The sequence below is a fragment of the Oxyura jamaicensis genome, chromosome 4 (genome assembly GCF_011077185.1).
Source record: "Oxyura jamaicensis isolate SHBP4307 breed ruddy duck chromosome 4, BPBGC_Ojam_1.0, whole genome shotgun sequence".
NCBI lineage: Eukaryota > Metazoa > Chordata > Aves > Anseriformes > Anatidae > Oxyura > Oxyura jamaicensis.
Genome location: NC_048896.1, coordinates 66,135,897 through 66,154,904, shown reverse-complemented (window position 1 = coordinate 66,154,904; position 19,008 = coordinate 66,135,897). Strand labels below are relative to the sequence as shown.

The 19,008-nt window shown below is 41.0% G+C and overlaps 1 long non-coding RNA gene across 13 annotated transcripts in view; it reads left to right on the top strand.

Moving 5' to 3' along the window:
* Nucleotides 1–2,554: 2,554 nt before the first annotated feature.
* Nucleotides 2,555–19,008, top strand: part of LOC118165746 — a 48,482-nt gene continuing 32,028 nt past the window's right edge. For 12 of the 13 annotated variants that reach the window (XR_004750211.1, XR_004750208.1, XR_004750215.1 and 9 more), the window contains exons 1-3: nt 2,555–2,765; nt 3,075–3,156; nt 18,918–19,005. This is a non-coding gene — a long non-coding RNA (uncharacterized LOC118165746). The remainder of the gene's footprint in view (nt 2,766–3,074; nt 3,157–18,917; nt 19,006–19,008) is intronic. The other variant, XR_004750214.1, reaches the window with a different exon arrangement.

Sequence of the window (19,008 nt, the reverse complement as noted above, 5' to 3'; positions counted from 1 at the left end):
GTGCTGGGCGGGCGGTATGGCGCTGCTGTCGTGACGCGGGTCGTAAAAGGAACGGCGCGTAGTGCTGAGGAGCTTAGGGATAAAACGTTTTAAAATCAAACGTTTTTTAAAGATAGCTCTAAAGTTAGAGAATAAACAGCAACCGTGGGCTCAAAGCAGGCAGCGTAGAGCTCAGAGTGCTGAGAAGGGCTGGCTGGTGAGAGTCAGCCCCTGCAAGAGGAACCTCTGGTTAGTTCATACAACGATTATATAGCATTAACGTCTTCATTTTCTCCTGTTTGCTGTTAGTATAAGATATTAGGACTGAAGAAGACTCTCCCAGAGGATTTGTTTTACCAATTTTTATTTAAAAAAACAGCTACTGTGGGTAAGAGAGAGAGTGCTGTCCGTAGGTTTGTGTTGGGTGTGCCATGCCAATAAGCACACAGTCAGTGGTTTTACGTTTTTATTTTATCCAAAAATGCCATTAGTAGGTGTTAACTGGGCCCCTTTCCCCATATCTGTCTCCGAAATTAAAAACAAGTGTCCTGAACAGTGCTCCTTGCTCGTTGAGCAGTTCCTTCCCTCTGGTAATGCAACATGCTATATTTTTCAAAGGTCTTTTCTCTCATTTAAACCAAATGTGGACATGTTTCACTGAGGTGCTGTGACAAGAACATTTTCCCATGGCAGAGAGATTTGTATGGTGAAGTAAAAGACACAGGATGAGGGGCATTTGAACTCTGAGAATGACCATAAAGACCAGGTGTTTGAGTCCCAGAAATAGCCTGATAACCAGCTGTGATGCATAACCCAGAAACTTCCACATTATACCACTTGGTTATACCAGTTAAGTTCATTCTGGTCAACAAGAGCTCTTGAATATTTCAAATAATTATTCACTGTGATTTCTGCACAGGAATGCTCTGAAATTCTGTTCCTCCTACCTCTGCAGAGCTGCTGACAGTTCCTCATGCCTTCTCCCTCCTCTTTAACTGGTCTGAATTCTGGGTATGTTTTTCTCCCATATGTAATGCAGGACTTTGCAGAGGTGCCCAGAGGAAGCGTGTTCATATCAGTAGCTCAGCAGACTTAGCTTTAATTTTCTCATGTTCACCTTTCTGGGATATCTCAGAAGCGTACCTTTAAATAGCTCATTCCTCTTTGTTTCTGTATTCTTTTCCATATGGCTTCTCTCCTTCACGTTTTTCCCTAGCTGGATATTAAACTAATAATATTAAATTCTTTAAGAATGTGCAGAGAAAGCACATTCGGAAAGATCCCTAGGCATAGTTGTGACTGAAGGAGAGAGATGAGGATAACGCACATGGCTATGTTTAGGATGGAGCACAGGATATCCCTTCTGTAGGCAGAAGAGTCATACGAAGTACACAGGGAAGTCCAGTGTAAGAAAACACCTGGCAGAGAAAAATGCTAAGTTGGCTGATACTCAGGAGATGGCTCGGTGACTCTCACATGTAACGGGTTCACGGGAGGACTGAGAATTCAAATACCAGAGTTTCCAGGAAACAAAATCTTAGGAAGTTATGAAGGAGTTATGTTGCAGCTTGCTTGAAAGGGAAATAGTTCCTACACTGCTAGCTGTTTCTGTTCTGAGGTGGAAGAACAGTTCACTGTCCAGTTGACCTCAATCAGCTGCACTAAAAACAGGAAAGCATCCTGTTTGGGTCAATGTTTTGAGCTTGTAAGCTGAGATCTCTAAACCAAAACAGTGGGATCCTGCTAATGAGAATGATCTCTCTGTGGTGGTAATCTTTTTACTAACAAGTATCACCCTCTTTCTTCTCTTTGCAGCGCCTGGAGAATGAGGGAGATAATAAGTATTTGTGCACACATATGCACATAAAGGAATAAGAACAGAGCCACCACGTTGCTTCAGGTGAGAGGATCCCAACTGTCCTGGGAAGTCTTTCATTGCCACTGTGAAACCGAGCAGGGAAAGCAGCGGCGTCCTCCCCAGCTCCTGCTGATAAACGGGGAGATTCATTGTTCGCTCAAGTGGACACTCACTTTTGTCAAGCCAAATACTGCTTAGAATGTTGCTACCACGTTAAAACCGTAATTAGTTGTAATTGTCCATTGAATCATTAGCTCACTGAGAACATTATATCTGGAAAAAAAGACTTTGTTTCTAAGCCCTGTGCAATTTAAATTAAATCCCGAGCGCTTCAAAGAGTTCAGTCAGAAGGGATCAGAGCTGACAGCACTTTTTTTTTTTAAAGTAGCTTTAATTGGCTGTTAAGTTAAAGCTTTGAAGCTTTGATAGAAGAAGTGTTACAGGTTAAGTTAATAAGGAAAATTGAGAAACAATTAGGGCAGCTTTAAATTAATTACTTACACTATTTATTTTGAGCTTATTGAACAATTGTGTTGTATGCGTAAGTGATTGAAATTAGCCATCTGGGCAAGATAGCTTTGACCTAAATCGACCTTCTTGGGTAACTACCTAGCTTGCCCTAATTTCTATGCTGTATCCCTAATTTTACTGGCAGATAAGCTTAATTGGGAGCAACAATAAATGTGCAGGAGAGGTTCCATAATGTTCTGTTGAAACCCAGATGACCTATGTAGGCAGAGAGAGAAGGCTTTTAAAGAGATGGCTGAGGAAACAACAAATGACCTAAACTGTTTCTCCTTAACCCAGACAGCTCCCCGCTGAGTTTGATTCTTCTGTGTTTGTCAGTATAAACAGATAATGTCATATTTAGATGCCTGAAATATAACCCCTTAGCCTGTCTTCAGCCTCCAGTTTAAGGAAAATATAGGTAAAGAACAGCAAGTTTATATGAATTAATTAACTAGTATTAGCTCTGTAATACTAACAGCATTTTTTTATGTCCTGCTCCATTTTGCACTTTTTTTTTTTTTTTTTTTTTGAGGGAAAAACGGGACAAATGAGTTAGAAAAAATATGTAAGCAAAAGATCTTTTCATGTTCTTATGACAAAAGTGGAACATTAAAAAAAATCAAATTTGAACATGAAGGGATGCAGAAGACTGAAATATTATTGGTTCTGGTTTTTGAGACATTAGTTTATTTTATTTTTCTTTATTTTTTTAAGTGCTTGTTTCTAGCAAGAAGATCCCTGGGAACAAGATTTCAGAAAACTGCTTTCCAAACTGTGGCAGCTGCAAAATAGGAGGCTCAGTAAAGTAGGTGAGTGATAAAAGCACCTGAGACAGTTATGTGGTGCAGGTGACTTGAGACCGCTCAGGGCTACCTATCTCCCATGCTAGAAACCTCTCAGTGAGCTCATTCTTGGCTCTTCCTGAGGGTGTCACTCTGGCACTGTGCTATCAGCCTGAACATCTCCCATCCGTCCTGGTGGGAAGGAGCTCGTTATACTCGCCAGCTCAATTAGGTGCCTCTTCATTGACTTCGTAATTAACAAAGAATTGGTACCGTGACTTGAGTTCTCATCTTGGCCACGCTGTTTCCTGCAGACCTGTATCAGTGTAAGAGGAGTGCTAGAATGGAATAAAATAAAACAAAATGTGCGACTTGTCGTTTGATCTCATTCCTAAACAAGATACCTCCCGATTTTTGGTTCATGGGGACCTGGTCCTTCGTTAGTTCATTGTGAACAAAGAAATAGGAGGTGCCCTGGGACTGCTTTTCCCACTGATGGAATCTGCTGCTGTGGGAGTGCTCAGCTTGCTCCGCGTTCTCCAGAAAAGACGGATCAGTGCCTGGAAATGAAATCTGTCATTAGTCTGACCTTAGCTGAGAGAATGCATTTGGGAATACTGGCTGAAGGTATCGCGTGTCTTCCTGTGCATAATGCTATCAGCAGAGAGACCTTGTCGTTGCTGTGTCAGTGTATAGCCACGTTCTTATTTCTCTGTCCCTGGGGCTGGAAGGAAGTAGATCTAGTTCAGAGTACTGTGTGCAGGAGCGTATTTCAATGCAGAGCCTGTGAATAAAATACAGGCACTGGTTTACGACCATAAAGGCCATATATTTATTCATGTGCATAGAGCACTTTCTGTTCTGTATGTCTGTGCAAAGAAAACTTGCAAATGGCCTTGTATAGAGTATGTTTACTGACTGCTACATCAGGAGATAGTTATTTAAAGCCCCTTGTTATCTAAAACAGATGTATCCTCTCTTGGAAGTAGCCAGAGCATCTGTGAAATTAAGTACTTGATGTTGATATGTGGGGAAGTTGGAAATAAGAATATAAGGTTTATAGGTTTGTGGAAGTCAAAGAGGCATTTAAAGCGAGAGCAGGGAAAAACAGAAATACTGCACTACCCCTAATCCACACACTCCCTTCAATAAGAGAGCGTGAAGAATACAAGTACCTTGTGTATAGTAATTAGAGTGACCTTCATACTAAGAAAGCTTGGTTTTAAGGCCTTCTTCCCTGGAGATGCATCTTCCGTGTGCTGTATGTGCTAAGATTTTTGTGGTGAAGTTCTCTGTGGTATCTTGTACCACACTCCTCAGCGTAGAACCTGAGCGGCTTCCAGAAGTGCCTGAAACAGAACGCCTGACATCTGTCGTGGGGGGTTCGAGCTCTCTTTTCCTCTCCCCGTGGAGAGATGCATGTGCAATGTGTGCAGTGAAGTGACTTGTTTTGGTAGGGCTCTTCCTTTTTTTTTTTTTTTTTTTTTCCCTTTTTTTTTGGCATTTCTGTTTTCTGATTCAATCCCTTTGGCTTTCAGTTCCAGCTTCTGAATCTCAGCATCTGTCAGTGGTGCGATAAATTCTCTTTGGTGATAAGAGAACAGCTGCCAATAGCAAGAGTAAGAATGGCATTTGGGCTTTTTCCTGCCATGTGAGAGCTTACAGTCAGCAAAAATGCACTGTGCACACAATGGAAGAAGGCACCTCTTCTGCCCAGCTTGCTATTTTTCCTCCAGTTTAGCAGCATCTTTTCCATCCCTGTTAAGCAGATAAACATGAACAATTGTGCAGCATAATAGAGTCCTGAACCTAAAGGACTGGAATTAATTGTGTGTAGGTTCTGAAGGTGAGAGTGGTGAGAGCACAACAAAGGATTTTTAATATATTTTTTGAGGAATGAGGGGACTTTTAGGGAAAGGAAGAAACTGTTTGGAAAGCTGCTTAATAATGTGAGCTGGATGTTTCCTAGTGCAATGACCTGGTAAAACTGGTGGCGAAAAAACAAACTTTGTGTGGAGTTCTGAATTTTAGGTGCATTTTTTTTTTTTCAGGTTTAAAGGTCTCACTAACTCCAGCTTGCCTATAAAATTTTATCACAGCTGGAATTCATGCCATGACAGAAGGCATTTCTGGATGAACTATTTTGACTACAGAGGTTTTTATTCTCTAGTTGTCATGGATTTAGGTAAGTTATTTACAGTGAGGGTGAAACTCCAGAACTTGTGGACTAGAGGACTTTCGTCAATGTGGTCATTTCACTCTTGGACAACAGTGTAGGTTTCTGACTTTCCTAGGAGCCAGGCCATTCCCATTAAAGCCTTAGTCTCCCCTGAGATGGAGGAATTTATATCAATATTATTATTCTCAATTGAATTTATTATTTATATCAATATAAATATTATTAGTGGAATATATTGTTATCAGTTGAATTTATATCAAAGCCTTGACATCAATTGCTGTAGTGGGGGACCATGTTTCTAAGACCCTGTGACACATCAAAATAGCCTTTTTGTACAGTAGTCTTGCAGCTCTGGTTTATACAATTGTTTTCTCTAAAGTAGCCTATCAATAGAGGACGAGGGAAAAAAGAGAGGCTTAGTTTCCAATGATGTCTAAGCGTGTTTGGAGCTGTGGAGGCTGTCAGAATGCTTTCTTGGTGTCAGTGGGGATTAGGTGCTTGTTCCAACACTTTTGTTGTAAATCCACACTGTTGCTTGCAGACTTCTGGAGGTATGTGAATGTTGCTCTATATATGACAGGAGACACGTTCTCATTTGGTTCTGATGAGGATTTGTATGCCTATAGCTATTTGAGCTTTAGGAAAATCCCTTTCAAACTTTTCTGGTGCTCTTAGTTTGGTCTGTATAGTGCTACTTTAATGTCAAACAAGGCTAGGGTATCTGGCCTTTGGCATCATCTCACTCTACTTCCTCTAGACTCAGCACTTTTTACTTCCCACCTTAGAAGGCAGGTGGCTTTAGTGTGTCTGCAAGGGCTTCTTAATTTGTTCCATTTCTGTTGTATGGAGTATACTGGTATGTGACCCTTTTAGGAGATACTAATGAAGAATTGGCAGTAGTCTCCAAAAAGAGAGCAATGACATATTTTTTCCCATTGTTTTTCTTTCTTTTCTTTTTTTTTTTTTTTTTTTGCTAGATTTACCATGTCAGTGCATTAACATGTGCACACACCCATTTTGTTCTTCATGACTCCTGTATCTGTATAATGACTCAAGTTTTTTTTAATGATTTATGAATCCAAGGAGTACACAGATGTGGGGTTGTAGTAATCAGTAATAAAGATAAGCACCACAAGGTTTTGTTTGGTTGTTTTTTTATCCTCCTATTCTAAAGCACTCACTCTGTTCTTTGCACAGAGTACTGAGTTGGCACTGATGTCTCTGATTTATACTTTATGGCTGGTTCTTATAAAGTAGCCTGTTCCTAAGTTCCAAAATGCAGCTTCTCAAGCTCAGACTGGGAGGATATTTTTAATCTGAAGCAAAATGTCTACCTAGGCATATAGACTGGCAGCCATCTTCAAACAGTTCCTGGAATTAGTCAAAGGAAATGCAGTTGCAGGTTTTGCTCTTGAACCTCTGTGAATAATGAGACATTGGTATTTGTGGCCTTTTGTGGCAATTTGAGATTTGTTTTACAGCAGTTCTATGGATTAGCATTGAGGGTAGTGGAGCTTCAACTTGATCAGAAATTCAAGGTCAAATGAAGGATAGGCCTAGAGAAAGAAGTGTCACTTCAGAGCCGTAAGAGTTAAGATGATCATTTAGTGCATTACTTCTGTCTTGTTTTTCCTTCATCTGCCAAGATGAGAGTATGCAAATCATGATGTTTTCCTGACAATTGCTAAATGCCAAGATCACTGCTAAGTAGCAGTGGTATACTTTGAGAATTTGAGATGTTAAAGAAAGGTTTGCCCTGCCTCCAAAAACATGTTGGGATGGAATAATTTGGGAATCAGAGAGGAAACAATTGTCTTGCTTTTGCAGGCTGCGTTGTGTGTATCATTGCCCATCTGCCAGGACTCTTTCCCATTGCTACGCAGTTGGTCTTAGGAGATACCAGTTTTTCCACAGTCAGCTTGATGACTAAAATTGGATTCCCATGAAAGTGTGTCTTCCCGAAGATACACAAATAATGATCCCCCTCTCATGCTCATTTCCTGTCTCACTTATTGATGTCATCAAGACTTTAAAGTGCAAATATATATGGAGGAGACATTTTTTTACGGAAACTCAGGGAGGTCAGTGAAGAATGAAGTACTGTATAAGTGGCAAAATACTGAAATTGTCATTAATGATTTATTTTTGAATTTTTTTTTTGTCTGTTGGTTAGGTGAGTTATTTTCTTTTTCCCTATGAAATAATTTGCTTATTTCATCAATTCTACATATTTAAACTTGCTATTTTTTCCTGTAGTTATCAGGCACTAAGCAAGGCCCATGCAAGATCTTTCCAGTCTAGTACGGATTTGTTTGAATTTGTTCTGTTCTTCTTCAGTTGCATCATCCTTCCGTTGCTTCATAAACCATGTTTCATGCTGTATCTTGTCTGTCATACAAGAATCATTAAACATATCCCAAAAGTGATTGCAGAGCACTCTGATTTGACCAACCTTTAGAATTCTGTTATATTCTTGCTCCTTTTTCTGTATTTTAGAGATAATAGTCTCTTCTTCTGAAGCTGTACATAGGTAAAATGAGGCAGAGATGTAACTCCCTGTTCATACTGTACACGTTTAAGCCATAAGACTTTTAAATACTGCTTCTCTCACCCAAAGCTCATCTTTATTCTGTTTCTTGTTTTCCTACAGTCTGCAAAACTGATGGATGCCTTCTGACGGTATTTCCTGCCTTTTTCTGAGTGACTGGTAGATTGAAAGCTTTTTACTCCGTAACAGACACATCACTAAAGCCACTATTTTGTTAGCTTCTGCTGTGTCTCTAGGAAGTGATCTTGCAACCATTTCAAGTGTGCCACTTCCCTAACATCTTCTGATTCCCATAGACATGCTGAATGATATGAGTGAGTTATGAAAGCTTACAGCTAACCCACTGATCTGTGCTGCTGGGGAGGGATTTTGACTGGTAATTGGAGTGAAGCATGAATATTATGGAGTGATAGAAAGTGAGCAGAGCTCAACAGCTCTCTTGCTTGTGCTACAGCCATGTGTCACAGAGAACAACTGGGCTTGGGCATTTCTGGCAAGCTAGAATCTTTTTCAACCCCCTTGTCAGCCTCGCAAGGAGTTGAACAGCCACAGATGCTTTCTCCTGACTGGTGCTGGAAGTTTGAAGGGCAGCTGAATTTGCTAATGTTCGTGCTTTGATACAGACTGTGAGAAATGTTGATGAGGCATGAGGCAGAACAGCTTGCTCTATTGCTGCTGTATCGGCTCTGCAGTGCTGACAGTAGTTAAAAAAATGGCTTTTGTACATAAGCTTAGTTAATAGATAGAACTTGGAAGACAGTTAGGAACAGCTATGGGCAATGGCCACAGTCTCTCTCTGTCTCTCTCTTTTTTAAATAGAGTCGCTTTCCTGCCCAGAACTGCACTTTAATTTCCAATCACTTTAGTATCATTAGGAAAGGCTGACATTTTGGGAACAGTTGTACAGTATGAATATGAATAACAGCATCCATGCTTTGTCATACAAGAGGATGTGCAATGAGGTTGGGGTTATTTTCCTGGGTATTGGCAGTGGTGACATTTTTGTTTAAAGTATAATACATTGTGTTCTTCATGCTGAAGGGTTAGTCCAAAGCATAGGTTTAACTTCTGTCTTTTAAAACCAAAGGCCTGTTGGATGGGCTGTGTTTTCTTGGGTCCTTAGGATATATTTGTGTGCATCTCTTACTTGAGCTTCCCTGAGGAAATCCCTGCTGCTACAGGAAAACATTTTAACAGCTATCTGGTTTGTTGGGTCTCTTCTGGGTTTGTCTCTCTCTTCTGCATACTGGGTAGGAAGAGCAGGTAACTCTACCTCTGTTAAAAATGTGGCTGCGTCTGACATGGCGAAGATGGAACAGACCACCAATGCCTCCTCTGATCTGAGGTGATGCTGCCCTCCTTGGATTCACGCAGGCTAATCTGCATTCACCCTCATACTCCTCAGCTGCCCTTTCATTCCCAGAAGCCCAGTCAGCAGTTCAGGGAGCGAGTCCTCCTAGTTGGATAGTTCTCTCCAAAAATGGTTGCAAACACAGTAGCTGTTTCTGGTGTGGGACCAGGTGGTGGAATCTGTCACAGAATCCATCATTCTGGTAGTCCCACTGACCTCTGTGCGGGACTACTTGTTTGGTGCTCACCTGTGAAAGCTGGGATCCTTACTGTGGAGTTGGAAAGGCTGTCCTCACACAATGCAGAGGGGTGCCTGGTAGAAGAGACGGCAGTTTTCATCTTCGTTTAGCTTCATAGTCTTTCTCCTTGTGTTCTCCCAAGTTTTAAGACACACGTCGACTCGTGGAAACAGATGCCAAATATCATGGAATCACTGAGAGAATGTGTTTTGGCATTTCTCTCTCCATCATGTTCAACACTCCACCCCTGAAAGAGCTGCAGCCTCATTATTTCAGTGTAACTTCTGACACGAGTGGATCAAGTGTTACTCCCTTTTTGAACGTCAATCAGTGGGAAGAGAAACACTGTGGCTGTATGTGAGTGCAAGTTTCTGGGCATGCTGTGCGAGGGGCATTGGTGAGTTTCTTTCAGGCTGCTGGAATGCTTTTTTTGTGTTTTTTTTTTTTTTTTTTATTTTTTTATTTTTTTATTTTATTTTATTTTTTTATTTTTTTGATGGACTAGGAAATTATTAGGATGTGGACTTTTCAAACAGGCTGGCCAGGTTTTTAGCAGTTGTCCCAAGTGGACTACCTAAAAAAGGGCTGGCACTGCATCACATGGAATGACCGATGATGTGTCATATATTTTTAATAGGCAAAATGTTTTAATAAACACTCTCCCTCCTAAAACACTGGATTTTAAAATAGGTTTTAGCCTTGAGCCATGTAGCTACCCAGCTGTGAATTTTATAAGGCAACAATCTCCACATCATTAGATGTTATGACTGATACTGCAGCTATTGCAATAGTAACTATTTCCGCACACTAACAAAGTTTCAAATAACAGTTAAAGAAAGTATGGCTCTACTTGGAAGATTTTCTCACCTTATAAATGAATCAACTTTGTGAAATTACGAAGACAGGTATTTACTGTATTCTAGAGAGCCACAGGTGTCTGGTTATTCAACCCATGCTGATTTTTGTGCTGGAGAGTTTTAATCACATAGTCTGACAATTTCAAAAATTAAAATTATTTTTCTTTCCACGTGATTCCTGCATCTTCAGCCAATCTGAATTCAGGTGATAATGGTGCATTGTGAAGCAGAGTAGACCCCAACTTGATCTTCCATAGTTGCACTGGATCACAGGAAAAGCCTGTGATTTGGTTTGGTTTGCATTTCGCAGTAGCAGCAATTGCCTATTTTGTTCAGAAGCGTTTGGGACCATATATAGAGGTGAAAGATGATCCAGTGACCCCTTATTTGTGCAACCCAAGTCTTTCCTCTGCAGTGACTTCTGTGTGATGGTCTGTAAATCACACATCCTTTTTGAGATCTGTTCTCCCCTATACAAACCTGCTAGCAAGGTAAAAATTCCACCCTTCTCAAAAAGGGCATACCTCTTGTAAAGGCTTACATGTTCCCAAACCACAGAGTCTTGATATTCAAAAGAAAGTTGGTAGAGGTGAGGCTCTGATTTATCTTTTACTTTATTGCATCTTCTTTGAACTGTAATGATCCTTTCAACATGGGCTAAGAGAGTTAAAAAGTTGAGAAGGAACTTTGATGTTTCTGAGCATTTTGCTATTTATAGTGGGATAGAACAGATATCTTTTCTGTGGTTATTTTAAAGTAGTTATTTAAATTCACCACTGGGGCATTTATTTAGTTTACAGAACATCACCTTTTTTAAAACAGATGGCATCCCTTTACTCATTCAGATATTTTGCATAAAGTGATTCTTTTAATAGTTCACAATTTCTTTTGATTTCTAAAAGAAAGCAACAGTTTTTCTATCCTGTTTATACAGGACAGAAAGAGAAGGACAAACTTTGCTTGAAAAATCTGACCAGATTTAATTTCAGAGTAGCGTTAATTTTTTACAGCATGTGTAGTTTTATTCAGCATCAGTGCTGTCAACTAGCTAATGCAGTGGATACACAGCTATATCGAACACTACAATTATGTGGTTGTATGTCAGGTTTTTCTTTCAGTGTCAATAAAAGTTATTTGCCCTTCTGGCAGTGTAGGAAGAAACTTTTGGTTACTGGTCATACCTTGACTTGTTTTAACAGCTTTTAGGCACTCCAGATAGGTAGATTTTCCCTTCCAATTTGAAATGTCTCTGGTTTTGGTAGCTAACTGTAGACTGAATAGAGAGATGTTATTGCCACAAGTATAAATGTTTTCCCTGTGAAATTTAGTTTTCTTACAGAACAACAAACTAACCATTTGAATACTCCTACAGCTCCAGCTGTTCTCTTGCAAATGGGGCAACTTTCTCCCTGAGGGATTCAAAAATACAACCGCTGTATAACAGCTTTGGGAAATGGAGCCCCAGAGGGAGCACTGTGACCAGTCTTTATTATAGCAGTTGCTTGAGTCAATTGCTTCTGTGCAGAAACTGACCTTTAGGTCAAAGTCTTAAAAAACAAAACAAAAACAAACAAAAAACTAAAGCAAAAACAGAGGAGCCTTGAACAGAAACTGCTAGGAAACTCCTTGTGCAGATCCACCTCTTTCTTGCAACTTAGAGAGAGAGATGGTGGACTCCCTTTCAGAGACAAATACAGTTGCAGTTACTCCACCAGTGTGGCATTTTCTAATGTGGTGATGAGCAGGCAGAAAACTGGGCACCCTGAGTGCTAGCTGCTGTAAAGGCAAGCAGCCTCTGTAAATCAGGGCTTTGAGTTCAAAAGAAGAACCCCAAGAAGAACATGAAAAGGAAAGATAGGGTGGAAGATGGGAGAGACAAAGTCACTGAATGAGGACCCCTCTCAGGAGAGAACTGTATAGGGTTCAGGTCACACAAAGGTCTTGAGTTGCCCTTAAAGAAGAAATGAAAACAACTTGGCCATGCACTGTGGTACAGTGGAAAACCGTTTGGAAAAGCATGTCGAGGTATGCAAGTTGGTTTACCTTTAATTTTGGATAATTCTCATTTCTTGTATTCCACAGTTAGTGACAGAACATCCACAAACCTAGAGCACAGTGGTCTTGAAAGCTCTTGGAGAGATCTGTGCAGCCTCATCACCTTAATTTGTGAGAACACTTGGCACTTTGTAGAGCTGGATTCAGTGCTGGGTGGTACAAGGCCTTCTGCAGGTTCTCTTCTGGATTTTTTTTCTTGCCACTAGCCAGCTTTCATTCATTCCCCTCTGTAACTGCTCTCCCCGTTGCGCACGTGATGTTTGGAAGGAGCAGATAGTTAAATGGCAAATAAATCTGATTTCTCTTAGATGAAAACAGGAGTCAGCTATGTTGCTGCTTGTTTTTGCTTTGATGGCTGTGTCTATTAGGCAGTGATTTCTGGCACTTCCTCCTCGCTGCTGTCACCCCTCATAAACCCCGTTCCCGGGGGCCTGACAAACTTGTGAGGCACTTGAGAGCAGTGCAGTGTCTCGGCAGCAGGAGGGTGTTCCTGCCCCGCTGCCTTGCCTCTCTCTGTCCTCACAGTGTTGGGCAAGGGGCGCCGGTCACTCTGCTCTGCCTTCGCACTGAGGGATGTGGCTGCGTGGGAGCAAGGGGACCAACAGGTGGGCAGAGGCCGGGGAGGGGCTGTGCTTTTGCTTCTGCCTTGTTAATGCCAAAACTGGCTTGAGGGTAGAGGTGGAGATGGAAGGACAATGTGCAGGGTGAGACAGATCGTGGCCTTTGTGTGGTCGAACATCCCTATGGTTTGGGGAGTACCACGTGGTCTTGAAGACAAGGGCAGAGGGACCCCACGTTTTAGTAAGTGCTCCTAAGTGACTGTGCTTTCCTCCCCAGCATGTAAAAAAGGGATGGATGAATTAACTTCGTCCCCAGAGGAAGAAGAGCTGTGCAAGCACCTCCTATTTTTATGGCAAGCGGATACCTGATTTCCAGGGAGGAACCAGGGTGGCATATGCTTCCTAGAGCACTGTTTTGATACCAGGAGAGGAGCACTGCAAACCGTAACACAATATTTGCACAGCCTGCGCATGGGTTCAGTTAAGTCTTGAAAGACTTTGTGGGTTATGACATTCCCCTAAATGTGCTGAGCTTTCTTTAACCTTTCATAAAACATTGTGATCTTTATGGACTGTATCATATTGTGCAGTAATGTGCTTTATTGTCCACAGAATAAGCTTTTCTTAAAGATAATTGGAAAGCTGGAAATGGCTGCTATCGGATGATTTTTTTTTTTAATACATTATTTCTGAAATGGGCCTGGTGTAATAATGACCCTATCTGTTCAAGATTTAAGATTTGTCTTGGCAGAGAAAATTGATCCATTTCACCTTTGTCTAATGGAAATTTTTATCTGGGATTATCTGTTTATGTAAATGAATGTTCCTCTGAAAAGAGAACTTGAGGGGGCTGTAAATCTCAGTGACACTTTAGTTTCATGGGGGGAAAATTGGAAAGGATTCTAGTATTTATCTACCTGAAATTGGTTATAAAAACAAAATTATCTTCATGTACCTGCTGCATCTGATGTTTCCTGGAATTTCATTACCTTTTGGAATAATACAACATTACACAATATACAATATTCTCTGTGATTAGTCCTGAAATTGTTGGGGGGTTGCTTCCTAGCATTATAATTATCAGGAAAAGGCAGTCTGTTTGGGGCAGTGGAATTCTGATTCCGTGTCCTAATGGGTACCAATTAGCACAGCCACATTATTCATAGAGCTCTATGTAGAGCATTGAAAATATACCACATGACTTTTTTTCCTTAAGTGTGTGTGGTGTGTGTTGGGTGGTTGTTGTTGCTTTTTATTTTTTATTTTTTTTTAAACACAAAGGAGTGACTCTAATTATTGGGGAAAATGTCTTGGGCTAATCAGCTTGTGTTTACAGTTTGCAGAGCAGGACTGTGAATGTAGCATTTAAACTAGTATTTTACACATCGTCCTTAAAAACAGTTTCACTGTTTAAAGACACAGGCAAGTTTCCTCTGGAAACCTAGATGACACAGAGCTGAACAGGCCGGATCCTTGCTGGAGTAGCCATGCCGAAACACACAATTTGATTTGTACGTGCTTGCAGGGAGCATGGTTGACTAGCATAGCTGCTGTAAATACTTCCTCTTTTCTTGGTGGGACTGACAAAGAATAGAGAGCAGAGCTGATTTTTAACCTGTTACTGAATTTAAAACAAGGCTATACCAGAAGATGCAGTATTGAATTCTAAAGTTAAACAAGGGCGTACACCATGTATTTTCACATGAAGCACAACCACTTCCTAGATAGGTAATCCTTGCCATCTTTGGCAAACAAACAAAGATTTCAGTGGGTTAATGACATGATAGCATCAATTGTGCATGGCCAGAGGGAGCAGAAGAGCACAAACACGACAGAAACAAGCATTTAACACAGGAAACTCTTTCTAGTACCTGTGATCAAACTTCGTTACTTTTCTGGAGTAGAGGAAAAGCAGTTGGTATCTTTCACCCCTGAAAGAAACGATAGGTATGTACTTCAGGGTATGCTTCAAGATAAGTACTAGTGCCACATATTTTAGAATCGAATTAAATGGCCTAATTTTCAGATCCCATTGAGAGCTGTTGCTTGCTCAGCCCCAGACAATCAAACCCTTTGCCTAGCTGCCCAGGTAAAAGATAGGAGCCTGACTTTGGACACTCCTTTGAGCCCTTCCAGGTCAATTGCAATGAGAGCTGGGCCAAAGGCTTTGCTGAAGAGAGCATTTCTCCCATGCTGTTAAACACCATGGTTTCAATTGGTGCTGTATTGAGGTGCAGTCTGACTTCTTTGATATTAATTAGTACTCAGAAGAAATCAAATCAGCATTTATCCACACCTTTCACGCAGGGGTACCCGGCACATTTCTCTTCAATATTTCATGTCTTAGTGTTCATTGATTTTATTTCCACAGAAGTTCAGGCAGGAATTTTTCCTCCCTAAGTTCTTCACTTTTGTGACTTTCTGCTCCACATTTCAGGCAGTCTGCTGGAAATATACATTATTACCAGCTCATTAAATCCAAAATAAATGAAGTGGAAAATTACAGAACTCCATGGATTACAGTGCACCCAACTCAAAATAGAAGTGTGTGATTAAAACCAAAATGGTCTGCATTTTAAAAATGGAATAATAGTTTGGGGCCCAGCTGGCAAAATATCACGAGGTGTGTTTTCAGGTTTGAATCAATGTAAATTAAATTTCACTGAGGCTGCTCAAGGTGGCCCCCTACAAATGCAGAATTCTTTCAAGGGTGTATACTGAAAAATGATGAAGGAAAAGATGTTTGTGGTGTAAAGGAATGTGATGTATGATAGTTGAAAAATGTACCTCAGTAGTGACAGCGGCATCCAGCAGGAGGATACACACGCAGAGATCGTTGCAAATTCAGCCTTCTCAAGAGTGAAAGAGGAGTGAGGATGTAGCAAGGCAGGACGGGTTGGTCCTAGTAAATGCTTTTTCTAAATTCGTAGGCAAAAAGCCCCGAGTCTTGAAAATAACTCGGTTGACAGCACTAACTGCTCAGCATTAGGTACTGCCATACAGGTAAATTAACTCCTGACTTCAGAATAAGCAGTGTAGGTGTGAGTATATGCCCATGGAGAACAAGTTCCTTTAGTCTTCCCAATTTGATTTGTTTCCCATGTTTTTGATACAATTTCACTACAGCTTAAGCAAAATAAAACAGAATGAATGATGAATCAATTGTTTTATTTTTTTAAATCTTTGGTGTATCAGTATTTTCTTCTCAGTGAAGAAGAAAATAAAGAGTTATGAATGGGGAAGTGTGAAGACAGGTAGGTATTTTGCAGCATGGATAAAACTGGAGCCTGGTTTCCCTGTAGCACTTCACCAGATGATTCAGCATTTGTCAAGTGTCCCCAGATTTGAGTAGATATTGTCATGCCTCATAAGGCACAGAAAAAGAGAACATTTTACAAAGTGTGGAATAAAGTACATGCAATATTAAAGTAAAAATGAATGCCACATAGTTAAAAACTCAGAAGGTTTTTTTTGGTTGTTTTGTCCCACAGCAAATGTTTGTTAGTGTTTAGATGCTGCTGCTATGTTGTGCTTTGTCTGGGAGCTGGAACTCGAGAAATAGTTTTTTTGGCACAGAATAAACAATATTGCAGATTGAGAATTTCGGTTTTCTTTACATCAGTTGAATTTAATGTCTACCTGGCTTCTGAAGCAGGGTACAGTAAAGCCACATCTCTGACTCTCTTTTCTGCAACCCCGAAGAGCTGTTAGACACAATGAAGAAAGGAAGAAAAAAAAAAGTGGACCATCTGTAGATGCAGATGGGGATTTGTGGACGGTATACAAGTTGCAGTCACTGAGTAAGCAGAGATGCCCAAAATATGTCATCCAAATTGACCAATCAGGCTGGTAAGGGGAACATTAGCCTGTTTGGATGCATGGTCGTACAGGCCCACCCCAGCAACTGTGCGGCTCACACAGGCAGTCAGGCACTCCATCAGCTTTTCTTTCCTGCTGCAGCTCAGGAGCCGGAAATTTTTACCTGTCAGCTTAGCTCAAAAGACCAAAAACTAGCAAGCTTCATTTTGGTTTTGCAGACTGTGTTACAAGAAAACTCTTCTTTTCCTTTTTATTCATTTATTTTTATTTTAAGGTACGATGCAAAATCTTTTGCAGTATTTGTATAGTCTGAGGTGTAGTTTGACTACAAAGTGATGTGATGCTTCAGTTAGTGAATGGATAGAGTTTTGTTGGTCAAGTGGCAACTAGGTCTGCTTCAGTTACTTAGGTATCTTTTCAGTTCTAAAAGAGGACCAAAGCTCCACAGGACTGCATGTGTTGAGGAACTGAATTCCCAGGGGAAATGATACTCCGTTTCTGTCCTATTCTTGAGAAAAGATTGATTTAAGTAGGAAGGTGTAAGCATTCCTCTACACCAGAACAGCTGAATGTTCTGACCTTACTGAATGTTAGTCAATCTGTTTTGTCCTCACTTTAAAGAAGAAACAAAAATAAAAATAAATAGCCAACAAGCAAACAAAAACCTCACAAAACCTAGTCTGTTTTTCAGAGAAAGTTTTGATTTCTGTGGAGATTGCTCCAGGCACACATCGTCCTGCCTCGGGAAAGGGGAAGTGTGCAATGCTGGGAAAAGGTTTTATGGCAATGCTTTCTCTCAAGACAAGTTTGACAAGTGCTAAAGGGGCACATGGGTTCCCTGCATACTGATAGACCACTGTGGATAGATTGAAATTAGGTAAGAGGAAGGGACAATCCTAGATTTTTGGGTTCCCAATATGAGGAGAATCTCAGTGAGGACTGAGGTTGCAGAGGTGCGCCATTAGGAGGAAATTTTGCTACCTGGATATCTTAAAACATAGGCTATACTGCAGGAAACTTCCCATCAGGATCAGACCTGGGCTGGCAAGAGGATGCACGTTCATACCTTAGTGCATCTTTCACGCTGGTATGTTTGCGATGGCTGATGTTCACGTAAAAATGGCAACTGGCATTCTCTTGTAGGATATTCTGTGGAAGCCACCAAGTGCTCAGTGCACATGACAGAATGTGGGAGAGTGCTTGTAACATGTAAAGAGCGCTGTCTGGGGTTGCTAGTCAGTCACTGTAACAAAGCATGCATCCGTTTGTCAACATGAGCCAAATCTGATTGCAGAGCCTTCACCTCTGCCGCAGGTTGGCTCAATGTATGTGAATGGCTTAGCTCTAGACTTGCATCAGCGTAATTGACATCAAAGTTGTTCTAAGTACTCCATAAAACACAGTGAGTTGTATGGCTAGTCCAATACATTGAGCATTGCCAAGTCCCCAGGAGGTTTTTAGGGTGTCTGAGTACGCGATATCTTTCCTGAGCTCAGTAAAAGAAATGGTGTGGAGAGCAGGACGAAAAGATAGAAGGGAGAGGAATGGAACTGCTTTTGCTATTTGTGCTCATAAATGCTGACAGAGGCTTGCCAGATGCAGTCATCACGGAGCAGCAAGGTGAGGTTTGGCCACAAGCTCAGGTTCCATCACAGCAACTTGTCTTCAGATGAGGGGTGAGATTCAGACATTTGTGGCTGCTGTTGAAGCTCCATTTGGATTTTCAGATCTCAAGTACCAGAAATCACAGCTCAGCTGCTCACACAGCATGCTGTGGCTGTACTTAGGCATATTGCATTTGTTTGCCCAAGTGTCCAAAGCTGGTTTTTAATTCAGGGATGGCACTTGTGACCGTAGCAGATCAGCCTCGCAAGCATTTTCTCTGTTTGTATTTCACGCTGCTTGTTCTTTTAAATGGGCCTGGTGTTTTGTGAGCTGTAAAGCATCTCCGAGCCTGCTTATGCAGGACTGCAGAGCAACAAGCCTCCTTGTAGTGCCTTTCAGGATGGTTCCATTTATATTAATTGTGTCACTAAAAATATTCCCTTTTACCTGGGGGAGCCAAGTCTGCATCACAAATCATCCAGATAAGAAGAACTGTATCCACAGTGGGTAGCATTTTTAAGGTATAGAATTTTTCTCTGGTAGCTTTATCATAACATCCACTCCTTTCTCTCGCAGGAGCTAATACAGAAAGCTGGTGTGTTACTGTCTGGCAGCTGTGGTTCACATCAGGAGCAGATCCATTTCTGTGGTTAGAAACAAAACTGTG